The sequence below is a fragment of the Phyllostomus hastatus genome, unplaced genomic scaffold, assembly GCF_019186645.2.
Source record: "Phyllostomus hastatus isolate PE091 unplaced genomic scaffold, TTU_PhHast_1.1 phas_scaffold_39, whole genome shotgun sequence".
NCBI lineage: Eukaryota > Metazoa > Chordata > Mammalia > Chiroptera > Phyllostomidae > Phyllostomus > Phyllostomus hastatus.
The window spans coordinates 5,952,829-5,979,514 of record NW_025334028.1 but is presented as its reverse complement, the minus strand read 5'-3'; the positions used below and the strand labels follow the sequence as shown (position 1 = coordinate 5,979,514).

Below are 26,686 nucleotides of genomic sequence, written 5' to 3'. Positions count from 1 at the left end.
CTTGGCTGGAGCTCCTTGTCTCCCTCTGGTGGTGTGACTTTTGGCAAATAGAGGCATTCTTTGTAACACACACATTCAAATGTTGGGGTGAGTGTTTACTCTTTCAAAAATTGTTTTATTCCTCAACTGAGGACATGCTTATTAATTTTAGGGGGATGGGAGGAGGAGAGAGAGGGAGAGAAACATCGATATGAGAGAAACAATGATTGGTTGCCTCTAGCACACACCTCTCCCCACCACACCCTCCCTCCAAGTCCAGGACTTTTGGTTTATGACAGGACACTGAACCAACTGAGCCACATGGGCCAGGGCTTTAATCTTTTTCAGAATGTGAAGTTTTGCCCCCTCAATTAGGGTGGCAGCATTTTGTCACGTCATGACAACTGGTGCTCATGTGCATGTGCATGTGCACGTGTCTTGTAGGCTGCAGGATCTAACGCTGCAGAACCTAGTTTGTCAGGAAGACTGTGCTTCTGTACCCAGTCCGAGGGTGAACTGCAGACTCTCTGAAGCCAGCGAACAATTTGAGTCCCCCTAATAGCTACCTGAAGTGACCCTGAGCAGGTTACTTTGTATCTCCCAGTGAATAATAAATGTAGCACTGTTGTGAGGGTTAAAGGAGATAAATTATTTGGAAAACATAGTATGTCAGGCACTAGGCCTGACATACTATTTTAAGTGTTTGTTAAATAATATTTGCCTGCTGATAGATTTAAGCTCCACAGGCACTAATAATATATACTGTTCCAAATATTTCTCTGTCTCTCTGCAACCAAAGAATAAGGCCTTTCATGGAAGTCATCACAGTTGCTGGTACTGGATTACACCGATGCAATGATGGCAAGTTTTCCTTCCTAACTCTTTTCAACCTTTCCTGATGTGGCAGAAGCTGAGGCCTGCATGCAGGTGAAGGGTGAGGCCTCCTGTCATACCCAGGGCAAAAAGCTCAGGCCCAGGATTTCCATGGGAAAAGCAGTAGGGAGCCTGGTGCAAGGACTAGAACAGAGAATCTGAAGAGAGGTGGGCAGCAGACAATCTGTGCACCTGCTGCTCCCTCAGGCAGTGGCCCCACGCCCTGAGTCTACAGAGACCTAGTTTTGTAGCTGAAGAGAGCAGGGTCAAAAGAGCTTCCTTGGTCCTTGCACCCTTGCCACCTGCCAGCTACCATTGCATCTGATACACAGCAGAGCTAGACCTTTCACTAATCATGGGATTGCAACATGTCCCCTTAGAGCCATGAGAGAGAGCAGAGGAAAGTGACAGCCCACATGAAGGGATCTGGCCCACAGAAAAGCAAAAACCAATGCAGACATTCAGCTACTTGAACCAAAAAGTAAAAAATATATAAAATAAAAAATATATAAAATGACTCCATTATAGCATAAAAATACTTCCCCCCAAAAAGAAATATGCCTTTTTCACTTAAAATTTTAATTGATAAGTTGAAGCAGAGGATGGTCAAGATCTGCATTAGTGGCCCAGAAGATTCAACAAAAGAAAAATCTCAAAATTGAGAAAAATCTCAATTTTGCAGGACAAAATTATAAGCAGATGGAAATATTGAAGGAACAGATAAAAAATACTTGAAAGTTAGATTCAGAAGACCTTCCATGTGAATAACAAAATTTCCAGAAAGAAATGCTAACACTTCCGTTTCAAGAATGAATACACGCATGAATGTCCATTGGTTCTTGAGCTAAATTTGGGGCCATCAGAGCCTTGCCGTGGTAGCTGAAGTAAGGTGCAGAGCTGGGGCTTAGGCCTGCCTGAGTGGCCCCTCACATCCTTCTTTCCAGTTAGAAAGCTACTTGGCTGCAAATCTTCAAATTAACAAGAAGGACAGGGGACACAAGAAAGGAGAATGTGATCACATCAGCAAACTCAAGGAAAAGAAAGATGGGAAACAATGATATAAAATAAATAGTAAAGTAGTAGAAAAGAATTAAAATCAAGTACTCTATAATATTTGTTACATTAAATGTGAATCAGTTGAATGCCCGTATAGAAGACAGACATTATAACCTGTATGTTATTTCTAAGAAGCAATAAGGATAAGATGAACATAAACGAAGAGGCACAGTGATCTGGGCAAACACCGGAGGAAAAAAGAAGTGCCAATATTAACCTTAGACAAAGTAGCTTTTAAGGTTGTTTTCCTGCAACTAGCTGGTCCCATCTGGGGCTTATAAGAAACAGTGACAGCTGAAATGTGTTGCTAATTTCCAGTCTACTCCATAATGTCATTTTGGTTGCTGTCACTGCAGAACACCCTGCTTTGCAAAGATAGGATGCTGGAAATGGAAGTAGGCTATTCAGTGCTTTTGTGGCAATTTAAGGATATTCTTCCTTGAGTTTAATTCAGAACATATGGAGATTTGCAGTTGTCACAAACATACTTTTAAGGCCACCATCATTTGCCATCTCAAGCAGTTGATCCTCTTCTAGCATGGACCAAGTCCATTCATCTAGCTTATTCACAAATGGGTGATCCATTCCTTCCCCTTCGGGAGTCTTTTGTGTTTGGGAAATAATGCTCAAACTCTTCTGAAAGCTGAGACAGGTGATCATGCACCAGCTGGGAGAAAGAAGGCCCTGGCTCAGTCTCTTTCAGAATCTCTGCTAATGTTAGAAACATGTCAAAAATCCAAATGTTCACACAATGCCCCCAAATTGCAGTTTGGCTTTGAATGCAGCCACATTATCTGCCAAGTTGGACACAGTTGTCATTCTCCCCTGAAGTGACAGACTGAGTTCACTGAGCAGGTTGGATATGTCACACAAATAAGCAAGTTTTGTGACCCATTCTGTGTCATTGAATGTGCTGCCAGTGGTGACTATTTTTCTAAAAGAAATCTCTGGAGTGGCTCTCATAACTCAAAAACTCTGGCCAGTATCTACCTTTAGAAAGCCATCTCACTTCTGTGTGTAAGAGAAGACGTGTGTGCTCTGCATCCATCTCCTCACAGAGCTGCATGAACAGATGTGAGTTAAGGGAATGTACTGTAATGTGGTTGATAATTTTAATCACATCCTTCAAAACGTTAAGTTCAGGTGACATTTTTCAGCTAGCCAGCATTTCTCTCTGGGTGACACAGTGTGTACAGTCACATTCAGAAGCGACCTCCTCGACCCAAGTAGTGAAACCAGAAAGTCATCCAGTCATGGCAGCTGCTCCATCCATGTATAAACTGACACAAAATGACCAATTAATTTTTCCTGTTATGAAATCATTCAAAGACTTGAGTAGTTCTGCAGCTGTGGTGTTGTTTGGCAACAAAAGTGCACATAGCGTATCCTCATGCACATACTCCTGAAAAATGTATCGCACAAAACAAGCATTCTTGCCTTGTTGTCAACATCAGTAGACTCGTCAACCTGGATTGTGTACCACAGTGGCTCATTAGTCCTCTCTAACAATTGTGCCTAAATATCTTCTGCTCTTTTATCACTTCATCTAGTTATGGCTAGCTGAAACAGGAACACATACCACCTTTTGAAGTGCAGCCTCTCCTAAAAGTTCACAACAAGTATCCATAGCAGCAGGCAGGATCAACTCTTCACCAACAGGAAAGGGCTTCTTAGCTTTAGCAATGCAGTTAGCCACTTAGAATGATGCTTGCAGTACAGATGCATTTGTTGAAGTGGTGGCCTTCAGTAACTATTTCTGTTGTTTGTATTCACGTTTTTTTTTCTTTTGAAACATTCCAAAGGCTTGTCTTGTGATGCAAGGTGTTTTGTCTCCATGTGGTGAAGCAGTTTTGAAGGTGTCATGGCTTTGTTCAATAGCCAGTTGCTGGCTATTTTATACAAAGTGGGCTTGGAAAATGTGAATCACCTGTTGCAATAAACCCATAATTTAAGTAGGACTCTTAGTATTTTCTTTTAAATGCAGCTTCCTTTTTGTTGGCAGTCTTAGAGTTTTCTGCTATCTCATCATTGGGTCTTTCCCTCTTTTCAAAGAAGCTCTCTAGTGATGTATGTTTTTTATTCATTTTGGCTAAGGTGAGCATGTGGGCTTACCAAAACTGTGACTGAGAAAAGTGGTGTGGCAGAAGTGGTAAATAAAATAATGGGCAGGCCATGTGTGAACTAAAATAAGTGTCAGATACTGACTTAAATCCTGCCACGAGATGTAGCTGTATAATTGAAGTACATCAACTCACTCACTACTACAAAGCCTGCTACCAGATGCAGCTTAATTGTCACTTGCCACTCACTGATAGGGTTTTAATATGAGTTGGAAAGCAATTGATTTATTATGGTCTCTGTACAGTCAAACCTCTCTGCTAATGATAATCTGTATTTACAGCTGCTCCCTAGCGCTGGCATCACTGCCTCAGCTCCACCTCAGATCATCAGGCAGTAGACTCTCATAAGGAGCACTCAACCTAGATCCCTCATATGCACAGTTCACAGTAGGGTTCACACTCCTGATGAGAGTCTAATGCTGCAGTTGATCTTACAGGAGGCAGAGCTCAGGTTGTAATGAGAGTGATGGGGAGAAGCTGTAAATACAGATGAAACTTCACTCACTTGCCTGTCACTCACCTACTGCTGTGCAGTCCAGTTCCTAACAGGCCATGGCCTGGTCCATGGCTAAGGGGTTGGGGACCCCTGCTGTAACCAACTGAGCAACCTGGCCAGGGCTCTTAATATTTTTGAACCTGCACGAGGAGACCCCATTGGCTTTCAAGCCCAGCACCTTCACCACTTGGCCACCACAGCCCCTCAAGCTCTTAATACTTTTAATATGGCAATACTTCCCAAGACAATATGCAGATTCAATACAACCCCTATCAAAATTTCAATATCCTTTTTTTCAGAAATAAAAAGTTGATCTTCAAATCCATATGGAGTCAAAATAAACAATCTTGAAAAAGAACAAAGTTGGGGGACTCATACCTTCTGATTTTAGATGTTACTGGAAAGCTATAGTGATTAAGACAGTATGGTGCAGGCATAAGGAGAGACATAGAGATCAATGGAATAAACTTGAGAGTTCAGAAGTAAATTCATACATTTTATGGTCAATTAACTTTTGACAAGGGTGCCAAGATCATTCAATGGGGAAATAATAGTCTTCTGAAAAATGGTGTTAGGACAACTGGATATCCACATGCAAAAAAAAAAAAAAAAAAAGAATTTGGACTCCAACTTCACACCATTTACAAAAGTAACTCAAAATTGATTAAAGACTTAAATGTAAGAATTAAAAGTATCAAACTCCAAGAAGAAAATATGGGGGTAAATCTTTATGACCTTGAATTAGATAATTTTTTAGATAGGACACCAAAAACATAAGAAACCAAAGAAAAATAGATAAATTTGACTTTATCAAAATTTAAAACTTTTTTGTGTCAAAGGACACTATAAGGAAACTGGAAATTTTCACAGAATGGGGAAAAATATTTGCAGATCATGTACTTGAAAAGGGTCTAATATCCAGAATGTACAAAGAACTTTTACAACACAATAATGAAAAGACTATTAGCCCAATTAAAAAATGGTCAAAGTATTTGAACATTTTTCAAAAAAACATTTCTATTTCCATACTAATGGCTGATGGTGCATAAAACAGATGCTTAATATCATTAGTCACTGGGGAAATGCAAATCAAAACTGCCATGAATGTCCATGTCATGTGAACTAGGATAACTGTCAGAAGTGTTAGAGAAGATACAGAGAAATGGGAGCCCTTTGTTGATAGGAATGTAAAAATTTGTGTAGCTTCTCTGAAAAACTTGTTAGCTCCTCAAAAATTTAAAAACAGAATTACCACATAATCCATCAATTCCCTCCTGGGTATATACCCAAAAGAATTGAAAACTGGGAGTTCTGGCCAAGATGGAGGCACAGGTAGAAACCCTTTGCTTCCTTGCACAGCCACAAGGAGGATAACAACCAATCTAAAGTCAATAAACAACCGAAGTGACAGAAAATCAAACTGCATGGAACTCTGATAACCAAGGAATTAAGAAAAAAATCAACCAGAACAACCAGACCAGTAAGAACACATGGCAAGGCCATGCAGGCGAGGTGGCAGACTGTGTGGGCAGGGCTGGCTAAAGGTGAAACTGAGACTCAGAGCTGATGCAGTGGGAGAAACTCCCAGTGTCACACAGGAGTTTGCTGGAAAATGGACTAGAGATGAGCAGGTGAACGGCATTATTCTCTCTCTGGCCCCTCCCCCACAGGCAGTGCCTTAGTGCATCAAGAAGGGTTGTCCAGCCCTGGAGAATACCTAAGGCCCCACCCCCTTATATCTTAACAGGTCTGCCAAGACAAAGAAATATGGCCCAAATGAAAGAACAGAGCAAAACTTCAAAACCAAGTGATGAGGAGATTGCCAGCCTATCTGATGGAGAATTTCAAGCTCTGGTAATCAAAATACACACAGAACTGATTGAGCTTGGTTGAAAAATGAAAAAGCAAATGAAAGATACCCAAAATGAAATAAAGCAAAATATTCAGGGAACCAGCAGTGACAGGTTCCCAGGAAGGGGAAGGAAACCAGGATTCAAAGCAAAAGGGAAAAATAAACATCCAACTGGAACAGAATGAAAAAATAAGAATTCAAAAAAGTGAAGAGAGACTTACAAACTTCTGGGGCAACATGAAATGTTCCAATATCTGAATTATAGGGGTGCCAGAAGGAGAAGAACAGCAGCAAGAAATTGAAAACTTATTTGAACAAATAATGAAGGAAAACTCCCCCAATCTGGCAAAGGAAATAGACTTCCAGGAAGTCCAGGAAGCTCAGAGAGTCCCAAAGAATTGGACTCAAAGAGGAACACACCAAGGCATCCTCATTAAGTAACCCAAGATTAAAGACAAAGAGAAAATCCTAAAAGCAGCAAGAGAAAAGGAGGCAGTTCCCTACAAAGGAGTTCCCATAAGGCTATCAGCTTATTTCTCAGAAGAAATCTTGCAGGCAAGAACAGGCTGGAAAGAAGTATTCAAAGTCATGAAAGGCAAGGACCTACATCCAAGATTACCCTATCCAGCAAAGATTTCATTTAGAATGGAAGGGCAGATAAAGTGCTTCTCAGACAAGGTCAAGTTAAAGGAGTTCATCATCACTAAGCCCTTATTATATGAAACGTTAAAAGGACTTATCTAAGAAAAAGAAGATAAAAAATATAAACAGTAAAATGGCAACAAACTCACAACTATCAACAAATGAACCTAAAAGGAAAGAAAAACAACAAAAAGAAAAACTAAGCAAACAACCACAACAGGAACAGAATCAGAGAAATGGACATCACATGGAGGGATTTCAGTGGGGAGGGGGAATGGGGGGGAAGGTACAAGGGAAAAGATCATAATTAGTAGGCATAAAGTAGATGGGGAGAGATAAAAAAGGGTACAGAAAACAGAGAACTCAAAGAACTTATATGTACAACCCATGGACATGAACTAAAGGGGGTGGATGCTGGAGAGTTGGGGGGATGGGGGATAAAGGGAGAAAATTGGAAAAACTGTAATAGCATAGTCAAAAAAATATTTTTAAAATGGCATCATTGAATAGTAACAAAAACTTTAATGAACCTAGAAATAAACCTAATAAAAGATATGTCAGCCCTATACAGAGAAAACTGTATAACTGCATTAAAAAAACATTTAAAAGGCCCAGATAATAATTAGATTATATGGGCAGGTAGGTTTAACTTCAAATTGTTGTGATTCACATAATGATCTATAAATTTACTGCAACTCTAATGAAAATCACAACAATGTTTATTGTTTATTTTTGTGAAATAGGACAAATGTACAAGGAAGAGTAAAGAGTTTCTGAACAAAAAGACTAAGGAGACATGGCAGCTCTGCCAAACACAGAGACTGAGGATAAAGCTGGAGCAATTAAGACAATTATATTATTGGCATAGAAAAAAAGTAACCAACAGAGTGAAAAGGGAGCTCAGAAACAGAGCTATGCATATGAGGAACAGTAATATATGACCACGGTGTCATGGCAAATCTTTGATGACAGAGAAATGGTTCAATGACCAAAAATTAGTTATCTATGTAGAAAAAAATGAATCTGGACCCCTACCATAAATAAGTCTTGAATAAATTAAGGACTTGAATGTCAAAACAAAAAAATATTTACTTTTAGAAAAAAACATAGATGACTTCTTCTAACCCTAGAATAAGGAATAAATTAAAAATAAGATCTAGTCTACAAAATATTTGGTCAATACTTCTCAGAACTGTTAATGCATAGAGAAAAAAAATGAGAGACTGTCCTAGACCTGAAAAGACTAAAGAGACATGACATCTAAGTGCACTGTGGTTTCCTGGACGAGGTCCTGGAACAAAACTCACAAAAATAAAATAAATCTAGACTTTAATTAATATTAATGAATTAATGTTACTGTCTTAGTTTTAACAATGTAATGTAAGGGTACTGTAGGTAAACATACCTTCTCTCAAAACCACATCAAAATCACAATTAAACTACACAAAAAATATCATTCAGAACCATCTGAAATCTGGCTGAATGGAAGTCCCACAACTAGAGTATTAAAGAACAAGCCACATCAAGACTGGTAGGAGGAGCAAAGATGCAGTTCAGGCTGGTCCCGCACCCACATGGGGCAGGGAAAAATTGGAAGGGATATCATGGCTGTAAAGGTCCCCACTGGGGAGTGAGAGATCACAGCCACATACCAGGCCTCCAGCCCAAGGTTCCAGTGTCAAGAAAAGAAGTTCCCATAACTTCTGGCTGTAAAAAACAGCAGAGATTGTGGCTGAGTGAGATAGAGGGCTTTTGGAGTCCCAGGCAGTTCCTCTTAAAGGGCCCACACATGGACTTACTTGGATTCACTCCCTCTGAGCTCTGGCATCAGGAACAGAGCTGGGGAGGGGGCAGCTTTCTCCCAGACAGGAGTGCTGGCAGAGGCCATTGATCCTTTAATGACACCTCCACCCACAAAGCTGGCAGGCAGGCACCATATCTGAGTCTCCATCAACCTTAACTAACACTTTGCCCCATTCTGGTGATTCCCTGAGATCCTGCCCCACTCAACTTGCACACCCACCCACCCAAGCTGTTTCCACTGGCATTTCCATACAAATTGCCTATCTTGGCTAATGCTTCAGATTTGCCTAAAATCTCTCAAACATGCAGACACTGGCCTCAGCATGCCTTGTACCTCTCATTAAGTGGCCCCAGTCCTGGCACTAGAAGCAGCCAGTCTTGGTTTGCGGCTTGGCCTCTTTTGAGCACCTCCAAACCCAATACAAGTAGCAGCCATCTGCAGCTAGCTTTGTAGCGCATGCTGAGTGAACTGGGGCTGAACACAGGCAGCAGCTGAACTTGGCCTGCACTTCCTGGGAAGCCCAAGAGCTAGTACACCCAGTGGAAAGTTTCAGACCATGTCAAAGTACCGCCCAATGACCTCCACAAGCACCACACTCAGGGGGCAGACTCGATGGGCACCAGAAACCCACTGAAGTAAGTCTTGCTCTGGGAGATGGGCCCCTGCACAGCTGATCCTCCATGGTGATCTCAGCCAGTCCTTGCCACTGACTGACCTGGGGGTAAATCTCTCCCATTGATGTGCCAACAGCAATCAAGGCTCAACTGTAATAGGAGGGCATATACTGCTCACAAGAGGGCACACCTGGAGTGACCAGCTTGGGTCAATAGGGAGGCTGTGCCACTGGGCCCTACAGGACACCTACTACCTAGCCTGGGAGACATAGCAGTTCTATTTAATGCATAGAAACAAACACAGGGTAGCTGCCAAATTGAGGAGACAAAGAAAGGTGTCCCAATGAAAGAACAGAACAAAACTCCAGGAAAAGAACAAACAAAATGGAGGTTGGGGCACACAGGTTGTGAGCCAGGTTGATTGTCTCAGATATGGTGACCACATGCTAGCTCTGTGGTTAGAGGGCTCATCAAAGGAACAATGGCCCTTGCTAGCACTTCTTTCTGGGGGAAAGCTGCCCACCTACACTCTCACCTCTGATGCCAGACAGCTCAGTTCTTCCCCATACATTCCTGGTGCCTTTCAAGCTACTGCCCCAGACTGGAACTCGGAGTGAGTGAGTCCAAGTAAGTCCACAGGTGGGCCCTTTGAGAGGAACTGCCTGGGATTCCAGTATCACTTGACCACACTCCTCACTGTTTCTTACAGCCAGAAGTATGGTATGGGGACTTCTCTTCATGGCAGTGGAACTTGAGGATGGAAGACTTGGTGGGGCCTGGGACCCCTCATTTTGAGATATTCTTCCTGATTTTTATCCACCACACACTGGTGTGGAACCAGTATTTTGCTTCTCTGCTCCTCCTACCAGTCTCAATATGTCTTCTTCTTCATATCCTCAGTTGTAGAACTCCCATTCAGCTAATTTTCAGGTGATTCTGAATGATGGTTGTTCTGTTGATTAGTTGTATTTTTGGTGTGGTTATGGGAGAAGACTGTATTTACCTCTGCATTTACCTACACTTGACCAGAATTCAATATTAGAAATTTATTTCTCACAGTTTTGGAACCTGGAAGTTCAAGATCATTGTTCCAGCATGGTCAGGTTCTGGTGAGGACCATTTTCTTGTTTCAGGCTGCCAAATTCTGGTTGTGTCCTCTTACAGCACAGAACGGAGAGAGGAGGCAAACTCACTTGTGACTCTTACATGGCGACTAATGAGGGGTCCATCCTCATATCTTCAGCTATTCTTAATTAGCTTCTCCAAAGGCCCCACCTCCTAAAACCATCACATTGTGGGGTACATTTCAACTTATGAATTTGAGGGGACACCAAAGTTCAGCCTATAATACCATGTTATCACAGTGATCAAAGGTAACATCACCTGTAATGGGAGAAATCACAGTTGTGTCCTACCTGATGAGGTGCCATGAAGAGAATACACTTGTACAATATTCCTGCCAAAGATACATAATAACCAAAGATTCATCAGATGATGAAGAAACACCAGAACATCCTACAAAATAACTAGCTTAATCATCTTCAAACATGTTGAGGTCTTAAAAGTCAAGGAAAGACTGAGAAACTATTTCAAATTGAAGAGACTAAAAAGACATGACAACTATGTGCCCTACATGACACTGACCCAGATCCTTTCATTATAAAGGACATAATTAGAGCAAGGGGTCATTCTTAAGTGAGGTTTGCAGTAATGTATAATGTCAATTTCCTGATTTCAAGGATTTTATTGTGATTATACAGGGAAATGTCTTCATTTATAGGAAATACTTGCTAAAGTGTTTAGAGGTAATGGAGCATCAGGTCAGCAACATATTCTCAAATTATTCAGAAAAAAAGAATTTTGTGTAATATATTTAGTTTTCCTATAAATTTGAGATTCCTTAAAATACGCCAAAGAAAGAAAAGAAAGAAGGAACTGAAGAAAGCCAGATCTCATAGCTCAGTGGATTGAGTGCAGGCTGCGAACCAAAGCACTGCAGGTTCAATTCCCAGTCAGGGCACATGCCTGGGTTACAGGCCACGGCACCCAGCAACTGCACATTGAAGTTTCTCTCTCTCTCTCTCTCTTTCTTCATCCCTTCCCTCTCTAAAATTAAATAAATAAAATCTCAAAAAAAAAAAAGCCAGATCTTACACTATGTCATGGTGAAGTGGGAGAAGGGATAAAAGGGAAAGCATGGTCCACAAATTGTTCTCACCATATAATTTTAATGATCTCATTTTGCCTCACATTCTGAGCAGTCCTGAAGAGTTAACTAAAGGGACCATTGTGGTCATTTCTCCTGTTTTTTGTTGTTCATCTTCCGGTAGTTCCCATAAGGAGTAAAACCAAAAGATTCCAGGTGATTCACAGATTAAAAATGGAGGAAGAAATGTTCCTAACTCCTGGACCTAACCTGGAAGTGCTGGGACTTAATAATCGGTTGCGATGAGCTTCCCCTGAGGCAAGGGTCAGAGGTTGTTATGCTTGGATTTATGCACCTCTGAGTAGGGGAGGGTTCTCTAAGCCTGAGTGCTGGGTGACTCAAAGCTGACCTACACAGAGCTGTCCACAGGAATGGCTCTTCCTGCACATTCTAGCCCCTCACAGCTTTTAGGAGCCTGGTGCTTATAGTACCCTGTTCACTGACTTCAAAAATTGACCACTGAGAGATCAGCATGATTGCCCCTCTCCAATCACCTGCCTTTCCTACAAAAGCTGGAGGGGCTGAGTGAGAGGAACAGACTGACCAGCTAGGAGACCTGAAGCTGAGCAGGGAGAATTCATCTGCTTTAGGCCCTCCCCATATGCTCTCTCATCATGTGAACTGGACACACTACATTTCATTCATCTATTCTTCAGTTGATAGATATTTGGGTTGTTACCCTCCCTGCTCTTTGGTATTATGAATAATGCTACTATGAACATTTGTGTGCAAGGTTTTGGATGAACATGAGTTTTCCATTCTGTTTTAAAGTATTTTTTACTGATTATGCTATTACAGTTTTCCCAGTTTTCCCCCCTTTCTCCCCACTCTGCCCTGCCCACGAACCCTCCACCATTCCCTCTCACTTAGTTCATAACCATGGGTTATACATATAAGTTCTGTTTCCCATACCATTTTTTATCTCTCCCTGTCTATTTTATGCCTACTAATTATGCTTCTTCCCTATACCTTTCCCCCACTATTCCTCCCTTCCCCCTCCCCACTGAAATCCCTCCATGTGATGTCCATTTCTCTGATTCTGTTCCTGTTGTGGTTGTTTGCTTAGTTTTTCTTTTTGTTGTTTTTCTTTCCTTTTAGGTTCATTTGTTGATAGTTGTGAGTTTGTTGCCATTTTATTGTTTATATTTTTTATCTTCTTTTTCTTAGATAAGTCCTTTTAACGTTTCATATAATAAGGGCTTAGTGATGATGAACTCCTTTAACTTGACCTTGTCTGAGAAGCACTTTATCTGCCCTTCCATTCTAAATGAAATCTTTGCTGGATAGGGTAATCTTGGATGTAGGTCCTTGCCTTTCATGACTTTGAATACTTCTTTCCAGCCTGTTCTTGCCTGCAAGATTTCTTCTGAGAAATAAGCTGATAGCCTTATGGGAACTCCTTTGTAGGGAACTGCCTCCTTTTCTCTTGCTGCTTTTAGGATTTTCTCTTTGTCTTTAATCTTGGGTTACTTAATGAGGATGCCTTGGTGTGTTCCTCTTTGAGTCCAATTCTTTGGGACTCTCTGAGCTTCCTGGACTTCCTGGAAGTCTATTTCCTTTGCCAGATTGGGGGAGTTTTCCTTCATTATTTGTTCAAATAAGTTTTCAATTTCTTGCTGCTGTTCTTCTCCTTCTGGCACCCCTATAATTCAGATATTGGAACATTTCATGTTGCCCCAGAAGTTTGTAAGTCTCTCTTCACTTTTTTGAATTCTTATTTTTTCATTCTGTTCCAGTTGGATGTTTATTTTTCCCTTTTGTTCCAAATCATTGCTTTGAATCCTGGTTTCCTTCCTGTCACTGCTGGTTCCCTGAATATTTTGCTTTATTTCATTTTGGGTATCTTTCATTTGCTTTTTCATTTTTCAACCAAGCTCAATCAGTTCTGTGTGTATTTTGATTACCAGAGCTTGAAATTCTCCATCAGATAGGCTGGCAATCTCCTCATCACTTGGTTTTGAGGTTTTGCTCTGTTCTTTCATTTGGGCCATATTTCTTTGTCTTGGCAGACCTGTTAAGATATAAGGGGGTGGGGCCTTAGGTATTCACTGGTGCAGGGCAATCCTCCTTGCTGCACGGAGTGTGGGGGAGGGGCCAGAGAAGGAAAGGTGCAGTTTGCTTACTTGTCTCTAGCTTGCTTTCCAACAGACTCTCATGTGAGACTGGAAGTATCTCCCACTGTAGCAACCCCCGCCATAATCCACAGTCAGCTCTGAGTCTCAGTTTCCCCCTAAAGTCAGCCCTGCCCCTCAGCTGCTTCACTGTAGTTTTTCTGAGTCGGCCCTCACAGTCAGCCTTACTGGTATGGTTGTTTTGGTTGATTTTTTTCTTTAATTCATTGGTTGTCAGAGTTCCATGTGGTTTGATATTTCTGGTGCTTTTGGTTGTTTATTGATTTTAGAATGGTTGTTATCCTCCTTTTGGTTGTACGAGGAAGCGAAGGGTTTCTTCCCACACCTCCATCTTGGCTGGAACTCTCCAATGGTGCCTTTTTAAAAATAACATTTTCTAATTGGTTGTTGCTAGTAAATAGATTTCAGCTGTTGTTTATGTTTTTATATCTATCATTCAGCCAAACTGCATCTCCTTTTTATATGTACTAATTTATTAATTATTTTCTGTTTTTGTTTATTCTTTTCATATCATCATAAAATACTATAATGTTATTTTCTTCCTTTTAACTCTCATGACTTGAATGTCTTGACTTGTGTTGGCTGTGACATGTTGACAGGACATGGTGAAAGTGGGCATCTTTGTCTTTTTTCTGGTGTTAAAGTTTGCTATTCCTACTAATTTTTAAATCAAAGTTATGCTTACCTCCTGAAATGAGTTTGGATTAAATTTCTTTTTCTCTGTTCTTTAGAAAAGTGTTTCGAAATTGGAATGACCTATTCCCCCATTTGGTAGACTTGCCTGGAAAACAAGCAGGGCTTAGGGTGTATTGTTTGTTTGGTTTTGTGGGGAAAGAGCCCATTTCTGACAACCATCATACAGTTTAGCAAGACATTAATCTTATTTAATTTTATGCATATTTTACTCTAGAAAACTTTTTATTTTTATTGAATTTATTGGAGTGACATTTGTTGGTAAAAGCATACAGGTTTCAAGTATGCAGGTCTATAACACAACATCTACACACTGCATTGTGCACTCACCACCCAAAGTCAAGTCTCTTTCTTCCACCATTTATCCCCTCTTTGCCCTCTTCCACACCCCTCACCAAATACACTACCTTATAAGTGAAAATCTATTTATGACACTCATTTTGCTAGTAAGCAGACTCTCCTATTGAAACTTTTGTAGTAGCTGACTTCTGACTCTGCTGTGTGTCTTTTAGGTTAAATGTTAACTGACCACTCCTGAAGAGGAAGTTCCTGATGAAAGAAACTGACTTTTGCTTAAGTGCATTTTAAAAGAACACACACAGAGATAACACACACTCACAAACATATTTACATCATATTGTCTTTGCAAAAATATTTTGAAGAGCCCTGGCTGGTGTAGCACTCAATGGATTGAGTGCCGGCCTGCAAACCAAAAGGTCGCCAGTTTGATTCCCAGTCAGGGCATGTTCCTGGGTTGTGGGCCAGGTCCCCAGTTGGGGGCACACAAGAGGCAACCACGCATTGATATTTCTCTCCCTCTCTTTCTCCCTTCCCCTCTCTGTAAAAATAAATAAATACATATTTTAAAATATTTTAAATAAAGTTACAGCATTTTAAATAAATGAATTCTCCGTGTAGAGTTAAAAAATGTATTTTGTGATACTAGGCTGACTTCTTTCTGATACCAAGTTAATGTCTACTCATTTGCCATCTGACTTGCTGAAACATGAATCCCTGGAAAAGAAAGCTCTCAGTGAAGCAAAGATTAGCTCTGTGAGAAAGAGAAAGAAAAACAGGAGTCTATAACAAGCCTGAGCAAGTTTCTCAGGTATTCTTTAAGAGTCAGTCCTTGAAGGACAGACTGAATTCTGATTCTCAAAGATAAAATCAGCTTGTTGGAGGAAATGTCAAACATTTAAGAAATCAGAATAAAGCCTTTATTATTCCTTCATTCATGTAGTAGTTATTGAATGCCTGTTATATACAAGGCAGCAAGATAGATACCAAGACTATGAAGAATAAATATAGAACAATTTTTGCCCTCAAGTAACTCACAGCTTAAATTTAAAAGATAATTAATATGCAATGGGTATTATGGGAAGTGAGGATGAGTGTTCAAAGACAGCTTCCTGGGGGAAGTGATGCTCCAAAGTATGAACTAAGCCTATGGATGATTCACAGCATATAATGAAGACTTGGACTTTGTTTTCAGTAAAAAATAAACGATGACTCCATTTTTATTATGAGGGCTGAGCTGAACTATCTAACACTACAATCCTTCTGCTGAAGCCAACAAAAAAATTCAGACATATCATAAAAAAAAGCCTTCCTGAGCATCAAAGACCTAGACAATAGTGAAGAGTTATGTACATGGATAAGATCTGGGATGAGATTGCCCTGGCTGGTATGGCTCAGTGGACTGAGTGCTGGCCTGTGAACCAAAGGGTCCTTGGTTCTATTCCCAGCCAAGGCACATGCCTGGGTTGTGGGCCTGGTTCCTAGCAGTGGGTATGTGAGAAGCAACCACAGATTAATGTTTCTCTCTCTAAAAATAAATAAAATCTTAAACAACAACAAAAAAAAGACCTAGGATGAGAGAGGAATCTGGAGAATTAAGTCCAGCATGTGAGACTGCTTTTGCCAAGAGGACATTTGCTATCCCAGAAGAGATGGCTGAGTGGTTGAACAATGCTGTGACACCATCCAGGGCTATAAGGACAAATACTGGACTTGAGGGTTAGCCAACAGGGAGGACCTCATGTGCTTAGCACTGGGGCCTTCCACTGCTGCACATTGAAAGTACAGAGAAACTGAAGTAACCATGACATCAGCTGCAGTCTGCTCTCAAGAGCTCTGAATTGTCCAGAAAATTACAACTGATATTATATTGAGAGAATATTGGTTAGTGTGCCTAAGACCCTGGCAGTAACTTGAATAAAACACTGTGGATGTTTTTTAAATGAGAGTTAAATCATGCTTGGCCACAACTTATTTCTATAAATAATTGTAAAACTGCAATTAAGGATCAGCACAAAATCAAATATAAACCATGACATGAGGTGATAAGGCAAATAAATGAAAATCAGCACAAAAGGAGACACTAAGAATAGACTCACAGATAGTGCAATTTATTAGACACAAACTGTAAAATAACTATTCCTGTTACATTCATGGAGATAAAACCCAAACTTAATTTTTCAGCAGGGAATTACAATGATAAAAAGTGATATTCTGTATTTCAAAAAGATTTGTATCTGTCAGGATACGACAGGAGAGAGAAGGCATAACAGAATTTAAACAGGGAAAAGTTTAATATAAAGAATTGTGTTCTATAACAAAGGATTAAATTAATGAGGGATTGGCTAATAAGAAGTAAAGAGAACTCTAAATAATATAGAAAAAGTAGCTATAAAGAGTAATCACTAGCCCTAGGACTGAAACAGTGCAACCAGGGAAGAGTCCACTCCCACCCCAGGGCTGATATTCTGACCTTGTTCAGAGGCACTGTCCAGCAGTAGCTCACTGGATGACAGAGATTGCTGTGGTCCTCACTGCTGGAACTTGCTATAAATATGCCCTCTGAAAATTCTTGGAAAGCTGCCCTTTAGTGTGCTAGGGAAAGCTCTCCATAGGGAAAGGTTTCACTAGGAATGTTCTGCTACACAACTGCCAGGACTGGTAATCCTGGGTGAACTGCTGAAGTTGGGTACTAGGGAGGCTGCACTAAATGCAGAACACTGGCACTGGAGCCATGTGCTCTGCAGCAGCTCACCTAGTCTAATGCACTGGCACTAGGAAGAAAAACCCTTTTCTTGCAGTGTCCTTTCAGCACACCTTATTGCGAAACCTTCAATGCCAGTTGGCATAGGAAAAAATACTTAAAAGGACAAGCTCCATTTTCACAGAGCAGTCTGAAAGTGAACTTGAAGTTGAAAGGCAATAAGTTGATAACAAGCACCAATAAATAAATAAATGAATAAATAAACCAAGAAAAAAATTATAATTAAAAAATAAATGCAGCAGAAAATACAAAGAAGCAGCCAAACTAGGAAGACAAAGAAACAGACTCCAAATCAAAGGACAAGACAATGCTCCAGAAGAACTATATGAAATGGAGGCAAGCAATTTATCAGATAGAGGGTTTAGAGTAATGATTATAAGGATACTCAACAGCATGAAAAAAGATATAGAAACAATAAAAAATGACCATTCAGAAATAAAGAATGCAATATCTAAAATAAATAACACACCAGAAGGAACAAAAAGTAGGTTAGATGGGCCAGAGGATCGAATCAGTGATTTGGAAAACAAGGTAGAAAAAAATGCCCAAGTAGAGTAGCAAAAGAAAAAAGAATTAAAAAAATATTAGGAGAGCTTAAGAAACCTTTGCAACAGCATGTGTAACAACATCCACTTGGGGACAGGAAAAGGGGAGGTGAGCAAAAAGCAATTGAGAACTTATTTGAAGAAATAATGACTAAAAATCTCCCTAATCTGATGAAGGAAAAAGACAAGTCCAGGAAGCTCTGAGGGTCCCAAACAAGTTGGATCCAAAGAGGTCTTCATGGAGACACATCATAATTAACATGACAAGGCTTAAAGACAAGGAGAGAATCCTAAAAGCCACCAGAGGAAAGCAGATAGTTACCTACAAGGGAGCACCCATTAGACTCATTCGATGACATAACAAAAATATTTTAGGCCAGAGGGAGTGACATAAAATATCCAAGCTGATGAAAAGCAAGGACCTACAACCAAGGCTGCTTTACCCAGCAAGGCTAATGTTTAAAATCGAAGGAGAAATAAGGTGCTTCCCAGACAAAAAGAAGCTGAAGGAGTTTGTTAACATCAAGCCATTACTGAAACAAATGTTAAAGGTTTTGCTTTAAGAAGAAGAATAAAAAGAGAAAGAAAAAAGGAGAAAGGAATATAATCTAACAATAAAATGGCACTACATCTGTATCTATCAATAATCACCTTAATGTAAATGGCTGAAATGCTTTGACCAAAAGACATAGGGTAGCTGAATGGATGAGAAAACAAGACCCATATATATGCTGCCTCGAAGAGATTGACCTCATATTGAAAGATACACACAGACTAAAAGTAAAGGTATAGAAAAAAGATATTTCATTCTTGTGAAAAGGGAAAAAAAGCTAGGGCAGCAGTACTTATATGTGGCAAAATAGACTCAACCAGGGCTATAGTAAGAGACAAAGAAGGACACCACATACTGATAAAGGGATCAATCCAACAAGAGGATATAACCTAGTAAACATTTGCACACACAACATAGCACGTATATATGTGAAGGAAATCTTGATAAACATAAAGGGAAAGATCAACAGAAATTGAGTCATAGTCAGAGATTTTAACACTCCATTGACTTCAATGGATCTTCCAGGCAGAAAATCAACAAGGATGCAGCAGCCTTAAATAACACACTAGATCAAATGGATTTGATTATTATCTTCAGAGCATTTCACCCCAAATCAGCAGAATATACATACTTTCCAAGTACACATGGAACATTTTCTATGATAGACCACATGTTAGGATACAATAAGTCTCAAAAATTTAAGAAGATTGAAATCATATCTAACATATTCTCTGATAATAATTCTATGAAACTAGAGATCCATCTCAAGAAGAACACTGAAAAAATGCACAAATCCTTGGAAGCTAAATAACATGTTATTAAAAAATGAATGGGCCAACAATGAGATCAAGGAAGATGTCCAAAGATACCTTGAAACAAATGAAAATGAATTCACAAAAATCCAAAATCTGGGGGACAATAGGAAAGCAAGCCTAAGAGAGAAATGCATAGCATTACAAGCCTATCTCAAAAACAAGAGAAAGCGCAAAGAAACAATCTAAACTTTACACTTATAGGAACTTGAAAAAGAACAATTAAGCCTAAAGTGAGTAGAAGGAAGGAAATAATAAAGATCAGAGCAGAAATAAACAAAATAGAGTCTATTTAATTTTACTATGAAAATCAGGAACAATCAGAGAATCTGAATAGACAGATTACACCTAGTGAAATTCAAGCAGTAATAAAAAAATTCCCAACAAACAAAGCCCCAGACTGAATGGCTTCACAGGTAAGTTTTACCAAACATTCTGAAAAGAACTAACACTTCTCCTTCTCAAACTATTTTAAAAAATCCAAGAGGAAGGAAACCTCCCAAGCTCATTTAAAGAGGTCAGAATTATCCCAATTCCAAAGCCAGATGAAAGACACTACAAAAAAGAAAATTATAGACAAATATCCCTGATGACCTTAGATGCTAAAATCTTCAACAAAATAATAGCAAACCAAATACAGCAATGCATCAAAAAGATCATAGACCATGATCAAGTGGGATTTATCCTGGGAATGCAAGGTTGGAACAACTTTCACAAATCAAAAAATGTCATTTACCACATAAACAAAATGAAGTATAAAAACACATGATCATGTCAATAGATGTAGAAAAAGCACTTGATAAAATCCAGCTACCATTTATGATAAAAACTCTCAGCAAAGTGGGACTAGAGGGAACATACATAAACATAATAAAGGTCATATATGACACATCTACTACCAGCATCATTTCAACAGACAAAAACTATAAGTGTTCCCTTAAGATCAAAATGAAGACAGGAAATCTGCTTTCACCTCTCTTATTCAACATAGTACTGGAAATCCTAGCCACAGCAATCAGACAAGAAGAAGAAATAAAATACATCCAAATTGGAAAGGAAGAAGTAAAATTGTCTTTATTTGCAGATGACATAGTACTGTACATAGAGAACCCCAAAGATTCCACCAAGAAATGACTAGAACTGTTTAATTCAGCAAAGTAGCATGATAGAAAATTAATATCAAGAAATCAGTTGCATTTTTTATGCCAATACTGAAAATAGAAAGGGGAACTATGAAAAAAATCTCATTATCAATTGATTCAAAAAGAATAAAATACTTAGGAATAAACCTAACCAAGGATGTAAAACACCTGTACACAGAAAATTATAAGACAATGAAGAAAGAAACTGAAGAAGGTACATATAAGTAGAAACACATACTGTGTTCATGGATAGGAAGAATTAATATCATTAAAATGTCCATATTACCCAAAGTAATCTATAGATTCAGTGCAATTCCTATCAGGATTCCAGTGATGTATTTCACAAAACTAGGACAAATACTTAAAAAATTTATATGGAACCACAAAAGACTTTCATAGCAACAGTGATCCTGAGAAAGAAGATCAAAGTTGGAGGAATCACACTACCTAATCTCAAACTATACCATAATCCATTGTAATCAAACCAGCATGGTACTGCCATAAAAACAGACATGTAGATAAATGCAACAGAACAGACAGCCCAGAAAAAAACCCACACCTTTATAGTCAATTAGTATTTGACAGAGGAAGCAAGCACATACAATGGACTAAAGATAATGTATTCAATAAGTAGTGTTGGAAAATTGGACAAATACATGCAGAAACATCAAATTAGACCACCTTCTTACACCACACACAAGAATAAATTCAAAAGGGATTTAAGACTTAAATGTTAGACTTGATACCATAAAATCATAGAAGAAAACATAGGCAGCAAAATATTGGTCACTGTTCACAGCAATATTTTATTGGACAGATCTCCCCAGGCAAGGGAAACTAAAGAAAAATAAACAAAGGGGACTACTTCAAACTGAAAAGTTTTTGCACAGTGAAGGAAAACATCAACAAAATAAAAAGACAACCTACCAAATGGGAGAACATATTCACTGATACATCTGATAAGGGATTAATATACAAAAATTATAACGTACTTACAAAATTCGATGCCAAAAACCCAAACAACCCAATATAAAAATGGGCAAAGGACTCAAATAGACACTTCTCCAAAGAGAACGTACAATGGCCAGTAGACATATGAAAAGATGCTCAATGTCAGTAATCATCAGAGAAATGCAAATTAAAACCACAATGAGACATCATCTCACACCTGTCAGAATGTCTATCATCAATAAATCGACAAATAAATAAAGTGCTGGTGAGGATGTGGAGAAAGGGGAACACTTGCACTGTTGGTGAAAATGCAGATTGGTGCAGCCACTGTGACAAGCAGTATGGAGATACCTCAAAAAATTAAAAATGGATCTGCTTTTCAAAACAGCTATCTTGCTTCTGGGAATATATCCAAAAGAACCCAAAACACTAATTCAAAAGAACATAAGCACCTCTATGTTCACTGCAGCATTATTTACAATTGCCAAGATATGGAAGCAGCCCAAGTGTCCATCAATAGATGAGTGGATAAAACAACTATGGGATGTTTACACAATGGAATACCACTTGGTTGTAAAAAAGAAGAAAATTTTACACTTTGCAACAGCATGGATGGATGGACCTGGAGAACATTATGTATGCTAAGTGAAATAAGCCAGTCAGGGAAAGACAAAAATACTGTATGGTCTCACTCATATGTGGAGTCTAATGGACAAACTGAACTAATAAGCAAAATAGACATAGACTCATAGAGAGCAAGATGATGGCTCTGGGTGGGGTGAGCTTGAGGGATAGAGGGATCAAGCAAAGAGGTAAAAGGACTCATGGACATGGACAACAGTGTGGTGATTGCTGGGGAGAGGGGTGTATAAGGGAATTTAATAGTAATAGGAAAAATGCAATAAAGATTAAATTTTAAAAATCTATGAGGAAAACACTTTTAAAACAGTTTACTTGATGGCCTCAATCTGCTTTTCTTTGTATGAATCCTATAGGTCAGTGTTTGAATACACTTAAATGTAATTAGCACTAAGTAGGGTTTGTGCATTCCCTTTTTAGCAGAGGCTATAATTTCTAAGTATAAGCTCTTCTCACTTAATGATGAATACATGTGACTTCAGAGATAACCAGTTATTTCTAATAATTTTACTAAAATTTTCTTAAAACATGATAAATTATTGTAATTAGTATGTTTGAGTTTAAACCTTATATTTTGGTTTATTGTGAGGGTACAGAATTGAGAATTAAGATAAAGTTAAAATTCAGGTTAGTTCTAGATCTGAGGCACTGAATAGACAAAGGTAAACACAGTGTTAGTTTTATGTTTTAAAAAATAAAGTAAAATAACCAAAATTAAGAAAATAGATGAATTTAATAGTAGATTTAAAACAATTGGAGAGAGCCTGCCTTGCAGACACAACCACCGCCTCAGGCCTTCCTGCACCCGGCATTGGTCAACCCCACTGTGTTCTTTCACATCACTGCTTAGGGCAGCCTTTGGCCACGTCTCCTTCTAGCTGTTTGCAGAGAAAGATCCAAAGACAGAAGAAAACTTGCACACTCTGAGCATCGGGGAGAAAGGATTTGGTTATAAAGATTCCTGTTTTCACAGAATTATTCCGGGATTTATGTGCCAGGGTGGTGACTTCACATGCCACAATGGCACAGGTGGCAAGTCCATCTTTGGGGAGAAATTTGATGATGAGAATGTCATCCTGAAGCATATGCATTCTGGTACCTTGTCCATGGCAAATTCTGGACCCAACACAAACGGTTCCCAGTTTTTCATCTGCACTGCCAAGACTGAGAAGCGTATGGGAAGCATATAGTCTTCCATCAGGTGAAAGACACATGGATATTATGACAGCCATGGAGCGCTATGGGTCCAGGAATGGCAAGGCCAGCAAGAAGATCTCCATTACTGAATGTGGAGAACTCTAATAAATTTGACTTGTATTTTATCTTAACCACTAGACCATTCCTTTTGTAGCTCAGGAGAGCATCCCTCAACCCCCATTTGCTTGGAATGTTCTATAATCTTTGTGCTCTCAACGCAACTCATTGGGGTCCATGTTTTCTTTACCCCTTCCAAGTCTAGCTGGTTTGCAGAGTTAAGTTTATAATTATGAAATAAAAGCTAAACAACAATAACAACAACAACAAAAATGAAACAACTGAAGAGAGAATTAGGAAACTGGAAGACAGATCAGAAGAATAGAATATACAGAGTAACACAGGATGACAGAGTGGGTAGGTCTAAATCTACATTGTCCAATGTGGTGTAGTAATTTATACTTAAATTTAAATGAATTACAAGTAAATGAAGTTTAAAAAATTAGTTTCTCTATCACACTAGCCACATTTCAAGGGCTCAACATCCAGAACATCAGTATTCAACACAAAGGCTCAATAGTGCAAGTGTAAATATAAAACATTTCAACTGCAACAGATTCTATTAATGATGGACTAAACACTTGTTTGATTGGAGTCTCATAAATAAAGAAAATGGGACAGAAGCAATATTTGAGGGGGTATGGCTGAAATATATCCAAAATTATCAAAAGACACTAAGCTGCACTTTTCAGAAGACCATCAAATTCCAAAGAGGGAACTGAAAAAGAAAGCTATATCCAGACCTAGAAAATCTTCAGGAAAACCAAAGACTTAATGGTAAAGAATTGATGGCTTTCCCTTTGATATGAGGAACAAGACAATGATGCCTGCTCTTACCACTTCAGTGGGACATTTCTTGGCCAGTGCAGCAAATTTAAAAAAAGTCAGAAACATAAGAATTGGAAAGAAAGGGCAAAATGTCATTATTTGGAGACAGTATTATGTACATAAAAAATCTAAAAGAAATTGCACATAAATTATTAAAATTAACAAGTTGCTCAAAACAAAGTCAGTACACAAAAATTGAGCCACAAATGGTTGAAAGGTGAATTTTAAAAGGATACTACTTACAATCTCATTAATTTCCACTGGTCTCTTGGCAAGCAGCTCTGGTTCCTGCCATTGCTGTATCTACTCTGCTGCCACTCCCACAAGTCTTCTGTGTCACTGAAGCCACCTCCAGCGACTTGTTGCACCAATTTTCTCCACTTCATTTCCCACCAGCCACAAGCATTGATGTCATGTCAGGTTTTCAAGTGACTCAGACTATAACTGGGGTGGAAGGTTTGGGGCACCTCGATTTGGAGTAAGTAGGTCAGCACCCCTGTTAGGAAAGAAGTTTGGAACCCCTTGGGAGAAACTAATTTAAAAGAAGTGGAATCTTGATGAGCTGCCCACACTTGAGAATAATTTTGATAAGAACACCCTGATTTGGCTAGGTGCACAGTGCAAAAGATAGAGACATACAGAAGAAGCAAGGAAATTACAGTTAGAGGTCACAACTGCCCAGAGTCAGTTCTGAAGTTTTATGAAGCAAGCTTCCCTGAAAATGTCACGAATGTGATTGTGAGACAGACCTTTAGTGAACCCACTGCTATTCAAGTTCAGAGATGGCCAGTTGCTCTAATTAGATTGGTTATGGTTGGAGTAGCAGAAACTGGATCTGGGAAAACATTGTCTTATTTGCTGTCTGACATTGTCCACATTGATCATCAGCCATTCCTAGAGAGAGGTGATGGGCCTATTTATTTGGTGCTGGCACCAATTTGGGAACTAGCCCAAAAGGTAGCAGCAAGTAGCTGCTGAATACTGTAAAGTGTGTCAACTGTAGTTAATTTGCATCTAGGATGGCCCTCTCAAGGGACCACAAGTACATGATTTGGAAAGAGGTGTGGAAATCTGTATTGCAACACCTGGAAGTCAGTCAGAGAAGACCTAACAGGCAAACCCTAAGGTGGAGTGTGACTTGGCCAAAAGAAGTAAGACAACTTGCAGAAAATTTCCTGAAAGACTGTATTTATATAAACATCGATACACTGGAACTGAGTACAAACCAACCGCAAATTCTTCAGATTGTGGATGTGTGTTGTGCTGTAGAAAGGATGAAAAACTTACTTGTTTGATTGAAGAGATCATGAGTGAAAAGGGGAATAAAGCCATTGTTTTTGTTGAAAACAAAAGAGAATGTGGTGAACCTACTAGAAAAATGAGGAGAGACAGGTGGTCTGCCTTGACCATCCATGGTGGCAAGAGTTGACAGTACTGTGACTGGGTTCTAAATGAATTCAAATGTGGAAAAGCTCCTGTTCTGATTGTTGCAGATTTGGCCTCCAGAGAGCTAAATGTGGGTGATGTGAACTTTGTTATCAATTATGACTATCCTAACTCCTTAGAGGATTACATTAATCAAATTGGGAGAACTACTTGCAGTACCAAAACAGGCATAGCATACACTTTCTTTACTCCTAATAATATAAAGCAAGTGCGTGACTCTATCTCTGCTTCATGAAGCTCATTAAGCAATCAATCTGAAATTGCTTCAGTTGGTCTAAGACAGATGTTCAGGTCATTCCAGGGGTAGAGGAGGCATGCATGGATGCAAGGATGACTGCATAGACAGATACTCTATGGGCAAAAGGGGTGGATTTACTACCTCTAGAGACAGGCAAAATTATGATAGAGGTTACTCTAGTCTGGTTAAGAGACTTGGGGGCAAAAACCCAGAATGGTGTTCATAGTGCTACAAATTACCCCAACAGGAGCCTTGGGTAAATGTGTGTCTGCTGGTACACAGACCAGTTCTATACCTGGTAATCTAACAGGAAAACCAGAATGGTTACGACAACATTCAGTAATATGGAATTAATGTTCCAAAAATGCAGTGGTACGAACCAACAGGCATATGCATGCCCTGCTAGTACAGCTGTGCCTATGATTGGTTATCCAATGTCAACAAGATATTCTCAATAAGACTTTACAAGTATATATAAATGTCTGCTTTCCGTAACTGTTCTTTACATTGTGTATCATCGGACAAGACTATTATTTAAGAAACCTGGGAAATGCAGAAATGACTCCAGTGCAGTAGCAATTTATGGTGCACTTCTTTGCTATTTAAGTTGGATAGTTCTCTTACATTCCTGAAACAACTTTTGTGTGTGTGTGTGTGTGTGTGATGGTACTAGAAAATGCAGGCAATATTTTTACAAAAGTAAATGTACAGTAACTTGAAATGCAATGCATAACCCTTACAGTGAAAAAT

The 26,686-nt window shown here is 39.2% G+C and overlaps 2 pseudogenes; both read left to right on the top strand.

The window, feature by feature from the left end:
- Positions 1-20,772: 20,772 nt before the first annotated feature.
- On the top strand, positions 20,773-23,472 carry LOC123806716 (annotated as a pseudogene).
- A 986-nt stretch (positions 23,473-24,458) lies between these two features.
- LOC123806715 lies at positions 24,459-25,976 on the top strand (annotated as a pseudogene).
- The last annotated feature ends 710 nt before the right edge of the window (positions 25,977-26,686 follow it).